Consider the following 6,499-nt stretch of genomic DNA (forward strand, 5'->3'; position numbering starts at 1 on the left):
CCACCTCACTACAAATAACTCAGTTTCGTTTCTTTTTACGGCTGAGTAATATTCCACTGTATATATGTGCCACATCTTCTTTATCCATTTGTCTGTCGAGGGGCATTTAGGTTGCTTCCATGTCCTGGCTATTGTAAATAGTGCTGCAAAGAACATTGGGGTGCATGTGTCTTTTTGAATTACCATAATAATTTTTAAACTACATGAAGGGAGGCTCCATGGGAACAGTCCTCTGGTAAATATAAGACCCCCCTGAAGAAAGCAGGCATGGCTCTGCTTCTGCATCTCCATTTTGCCCTGCTCAGCCCACACTTTAGGAATTTTAATGATCTGACGCCACAGGGAGTTGTACACTAAAATCTTCCTGTGGCATAGTTTCTACAAGTTATTTGGCAGGAGAAGAGTATAAAGACAGATAACAATAATAGACACCTTACTTAGCACTTCCAAAAATATTCATAACTAAAAATTCTTGGAGGGATAAATATCCATTTTCCCTTATGCTTTCCCTTTTTTCCCAGGCCTTCATCTCTCTAGTTCCTTTTCCACCAAACATTTGTTCTTTGACTTCTGGCAATTCATTTACCTTTTCTGTTTCAGGTTCCTAGTCTACATTTGGAAATCAGTAATAACTTTTATGTTCTCTCCTTTCCTTGCAGAGATTGTTGTAAGAATCCTGGAGCCTGGGAAGAGGGAAATATGTAAAAATAGAAAGCCATTGTGTTTATTCTTACTATTATTAAGAACTGCCTTTGGGAGATACTGACTCCTCAGGTGAGACTTACCCTAAACGATGCCAGACGTGACCCAAGAGAATTACACAGCAGGCCTGTCAAGAGAGATCTGGTCCGCCTGGTCCGCCTGTTCCCCCACATCACGCCACAGCTGCTGCTCCCTGTTTCTTTCTGTGTGCCTAGCACAGCCCCGCAATCCTGGGTCATTTGTGGGGCAGGGAAACGTGGTAGCCAGTAGCACTGTACATCCCTGCAGTGTGAAGAGATGAACTCCCCATCACCAGGAGTATTCAAATAGAGTGCAGATAATCACATCGCAGGGAATTCCTGCTTTGGGTAGGAGGTTGAAATTCTGTGTTCTCTTCCAATGCTAAGAATCCTTTGATTTCTTTATTACTGGATTAGGAATCAATTGATCTGAATCCAGTGTGGGCTCCATCCGCTTCCTTGCTATGTGACTAGCCATGTTCCTAACCCCTCCGAGCTCAGTTGCCTCAATTATCTCTTATTATGTAATCTGCCCAACTGCTCCTGTCCTGAGGAGCCCAGGAAATGCTACCCGAGCAAGGGCTCTGAAAATCTGTTATTTTTTATTGCCATGCTAGTAAGAATAGTACTGCTGTTATTATCATTCCTGCCCCCCGAGGATGACGGCATGACCCAGGCAAAGACCACAGAGCAGCCCTCCCTGCTCAGAAGGAAAGGACTAGAGCCTGGAAGGGACTTTGGCTGGAGAAGCCGCACTCCGAATCAGCATTTCTCCCCAAGAACAGTGATTCCTTCCGTTTCTTTCTTGTTGATCTCCGGTCCTTCCGGGTGACCTTTCAGAAGCATCCCTGGAACCTTGTGAACACGGATTTTTTTTTTTTTTTATGTCCAACCAGGGCTTCAATCCCTAGCAGGGTTTCCTTCTACTTGTACACATACCAAAAAAGAAAAAAAGGCTTGCTGAATTAATGAACCACTTCCCTTATCTATTTTTCCTGTTATCTAATTCCGAGGGGAAAGCTGGGAGCTCCGAGGGAGCTGGGAGACAGCTCACAACGCCTCCCTCCCACACACTGAGAACAGCCTGAAGTCCCCGGGACTGAGGGACGCTGTGAGGAGCCGCAGGGACACCGCTCCCACCGCGGGTGAGTCCCCTCCTGGCCCCCGTGGTGACCCCTTCATCAGGGCAGAGAGGGAGATGCACCGAGGGAGCCGGGAGGGCCCGGAGCAGGGGGCTGGAGGATAGAAGGTCGGTGGGGGAAGGGGGGCAGGCAGAGGACCAGCCAGTGTGGACTGAGGGTGTGCAGAGGCTCTCAGGCCTTGGGGACAGGAAGGATGAGATTCTTTGCAGGCCAAGCCACAGAGCCAAGGCTTGCTCTCCTACTCTCGCTCTCTGGTTTATTTTCTTGGTTTCTCTTTCTTACAGTTGGGCGTCATTTTAGTTTCGCCATTTTCTGGTTCGGCTTCCCACTTGAACAATCAGAAATTGATGGGGATGGGCAGTCTCTCAAGAAAAACCAAATAAATTCACGCCACACGAAAAGTCAAACGATCTGACCAGGTGCCCCTGGGTCCTCTTGCCTTTGCTTCCTCCAACCCTCCCAGATCGCATGGCTTTCCCCTGGGGTCCCTGCTGTGGATGCTCTGTCTTGAGAACTGGTTAGAAAGTTTAGGAGAACCCTTCCTGACCCAGGTCAGACCTGCCTGGGATGCTTTCAGGGCAGAAAATCTCACTGGCGTTTTTTGTTGGTTTCACTGGTGCATTAGTAAACAGGCCTCGTGGCCTTCAGGATCTGATAATTTTCTTCACCTATTCACAGGTCAAGGGTCAGTCAGGCTTGGTGTCGGGTTTAATTTTTCCTTAATTCTGGAGCCAGACATGTGACGGGAAGGAGGGGGTGAAGATGGGTCTTAACAGGTGTACCTCAATGATGGTATTTCTCTTCCCCGAGCCCACTTTGCGCTTTCAAGAGCTTGGTTGCATATGCTTTTTGCAAACAAATCGAAATTACCTCTGCTACCTATAAACCCACTGTTCGGGCAAATGAGCTTGGCATCTTATTTGTAGCTGAGAAAAGGGCTCAGTCGGAAAGAAAAGGAGATACGGTGGTAAAGACAGAGGGGCAGGTTTGAAAGCACACGGGTAGAGAATGGCCAACCATTGCTTAAAAACGAAGGCTCTGGGGGAGTTTGAAACCACGCAGGTTATCTGAGCTTCGTCCACTTGCCCAAAGGTTGAAAACACACAATGCGGTATTTTAACTCTGTAGCCTTAGGAGGACTAAACAAGCGCTCATCTGGAATTGGGAAGGATTTAGCGCAAAGTCTCTTGGTGTCTGAATAGTTACTGCAAATATTAACTCTGCAAAGCAGAGAATGGAAACGTGTTCCTTCTGCTACGTTTCCCTCACGCCGGCTTCCAGCGGGGTGATTCAAAAGCTGTCTCAAAACTCACCCTGATCTGCCTTACTTACCTTTCCCCTGCCCAACTCTGGTTCCCTTAACCCTCCCCATTTCCCCCCAGGGCTGATATTCTCATTCTTCTGTGTGTTCTCCAAAATTAAGGGAATTTGAGAGGTTTTTAGCAGGGCAAAATCAGGGAAGCGCCCTTCTGAATTGAGGGAAAAGCTTACTGTGAAAGGCTACTGGAATCCCATCACAAAATTGATTTGGCTTTTTTATTAATAGTAGCAATGTGCTGGATTTTGTTTGTTTGTTTCTGTTAGTCTTATTTGATTAAATCAGCCTAGCGTAAAAGGATATTTAAAAGTCCCACTTTATGAACCTTTTTTTTCCTACAGAATCATTAGAGTTCATGTTTAGCAAACTAGACATTTCCTGTTTCTTCTAAAGCATTTGTCTCTGAAAGTGACTGCATTTGTGAATTCGATTGGCAGGGAGCGGGGAAATCTTAGTTTTGTGGCCTTGGTACTGAGGAAATGTTAAGTTGCTCTTTATCCCTGTCCTATTCCTCAAACCCAATAAAATATCCATTTCAAATGACTTTCTAATGCCTTGTTATATTTGCCAAGTGATTTATGGGACGGAAAATTCTAGTTCGGCATGTGTAAGTCCAGAGATGGTTTAGGGCTGGGGCAGCACAGAGACTGAAGCAATTCAAGCGATCAATCTCCAGCTGTCTAAACACAGCACCAAGTGGAGATTCGAGACAATTATCCGAATAATTGGGGGGGGGAGGCACTTTCACCTGAACTATCTAGATAAAGGGGCGACACGGGAAAATGTGCGTGGCCCTGAGGGCTCTGCCTCGGCTCTCTCCAGGACCACGCGAATTCGGGAGATTTTTCTCTAGGTTCTCCGATTAGAGGTGCGCGTGGGAAAGGAAGGAGAGGTTTCTAGAAAAGCTTAAAAGGGGCTCCCGCCGCGCCACTGGGAGAGGGGGGCCTGCGCCGCGGGACGCCCCCGCTGGGTCTGATAAAGTCCCGAAGCCGATCTAAGGTCAATAAACCAGGCGGCGTCAGGCTCCGGCGGAGGGTCGGAAAGGACAGGGGCGGGAGGGGAAGAGAGCAATCTCGAGGCTGTCGGCGGAATGAAAAGGAGCCGAGGACCGAGGAGGTCCCCGTCCGGGCGCCGGCGTGGGGGCGCTCGGGGCCGAGCCTGGGCCGCCGAGCTGGGCGCGCAGCCCCCGGGAGGGAGTAGCGCGGGCGGACTGGGTGGGGTCCCCGTGGCGGTGACGGCGACCCTGGAAGTGTCCCGGGTCCTGGGCGAACAGACCTAACTCCGCCGAGAGTGTGAAGAAGGGAACGAAACGTTTGGGGGGAAAAAATTAAGAAACGGAGGAGGGGTGAGATGGAGCCTCCGAAATAATGAGAACACTCAAAACCACGTCTGGGAACCCTCCAAGAGCCAGAGAATTGTCCCAACATAAGAAAAATTAGGAAAGGGATGACAGTAGTAATCATTAGTCATCCGTTTTCATCCCTTTTGTACGGCGCTTCACAGTTTACAAATTCCTTTTACATAGAGCTCTTGTTTCTCCCACCGTTCGCATGGCGAGAGAAGAGATTGCAGGAAGATTTTCTGCCCCAAGTTACAGCACATCGCCAGGCTCCCCCGCAACGAGGCTCGAACCGGTGGCCGAATGACTCGTCCTCATCCGAGAAGATCTTCCCAGGAGAGAGCCCGGCTGAGAAGTACGCAGCTCTGCGGAAACCTGGTGGATGGAAGCCTGAAAAAGCGCTTCGGGGCTGCTAACCTCCCGGATCGGGGGCCTCCGGCCGAGCCGTCTAGTGCGAAGCCCGAGTGCGGGTAGGGGACGAGGTGGTGGTGGTGGAGGGGGTTCCCCTGGAGGCTCGCAGGGTCCCCGCCGACACCGCGCCCTAGAACCCGCGGGCCTCTGCAAGTGTACACCAGCGCCCTTGAGCTTTTTCCACTCTCCTGCGCTCGGCCCACAAGGCCGCGGAGCCCCCTCTTAGTCCTATTCCCGGCGGGGCCGACGCTGGTTTGGTTTGAACGCATTTCAACTATCGTGGCGCCTTGTAGTCCAGGCCACCTCGGACGGGTGTCGCGCCTGCGGTCTCCAGGGTCGGGTCTCAGGCCCCGGGATCCCCGCGCAAGCGAATGTCCTGAGAGTAGGGTTGGTGGGCGAGAAATCCCAGACCGCAGTCTGTGGGGTCCGGACGCTCTCCGAGCCCTGGTGTGACCTCGGGCCTGGGCCTGGCGCTGATCAGAACGCTGCCCGGGTTGCCCTCTGCACGGGAGACCCATTTACGGAGCTCAGAGGCGGCGGGATGCTGGACTCAGGACGCACTGATGGCGGGGGGCGGGTTGGGTGCCGGGCAAGAGAAGGGGGGCTGGCTTTGCCCGCCGCCTGCGGGCCCCTCTCCGTGTGCAGGGCACTAGCGGCCCCTGGACCCGCTCGCCCCGAGGCCTCTGCCTCCAGGGTCGGGTCGGCGAGGCTTGAGAAACCCCGTCCCCCGGTGTCCTTCCGGTCGCGACCGCCCCTGTGAAGTCCCTACACTGGCCAAGAATCACAGATCACAGTAGGAGTTTCATCAAAACGGTTATACTTACTTACTTACACACACACACACACACACACACACACACACACACACACACACTCCATCCCCCAGTTAGGCTGTTCTGCATCTCAACATCCCCGTGGAGACACCCCCCCCCCCACTCCCCAGAGTCGAGGGTCGCAGCGAACCTCCGCAGACTGCAAACCCAAAGGCACTGGATCAGTCATTTCTTCAACCGGGTTAGCGGGGTAGGGGGGTGGGGGTGTGAATGGCAGGCCCCCGGGGCTCGCAGGCTTAGTGGCCACGGACACCGGGTTCAGGGAGTCTCCCTCGGCCTCGGCTCAAAGAGCCTTTCAGGCACGGCCCCGCGCGGGGGCTGGAGGTAGAGATTTTGCGCAGCTTCTGGACTGGGGGCTTATGGGGGGATCAACGGGTTCCCCGGGCCTGGGCACGCTGAGGTTCTGGGGCAGTCTTTTATTCACTTCTCGGCCCGCGCCCCAAACTCGACAATTCCCCAGCAAGCCTCCTCCTGGTCTTGGAAAAACTCCCCGCAGATCCTTCCAATACGTCACGTCGCTAAACCCGGGGACAGTGCCTGCAATGCCCCCCGCAGATGCCCGCACCGGGGGGCTGGGGTCCAGGCGCCTGTGCAGCGTTAGCGAGGGTCAACGTTGGGCGGGGGTTGGAATGGCTGCTGCTTTTGTTTAGATGTTGAGAGATGTCGTTTCTCCGTTATCCACCCCACTGGTCGTTCTTAGGGATTTTCTTTATTCGTTTAGTATTGTCTTCTTA

Source organism: Mesoplodon densirostris, chromosome 6, assembly GCF_025265405.1.
Source record: "Mesoplodon densirostris isolate mMesDen1 chromosome 6, mMesDen1 primary haplotype, whole genome shotgun sequence".
Classification (NCBI taxonomy): Eukaryota; Metazoa; Chordata; class Mammalia; order Artiodactyla; family Ziphiidae; genus Mesoplodon; species Mesoplodon densirostris.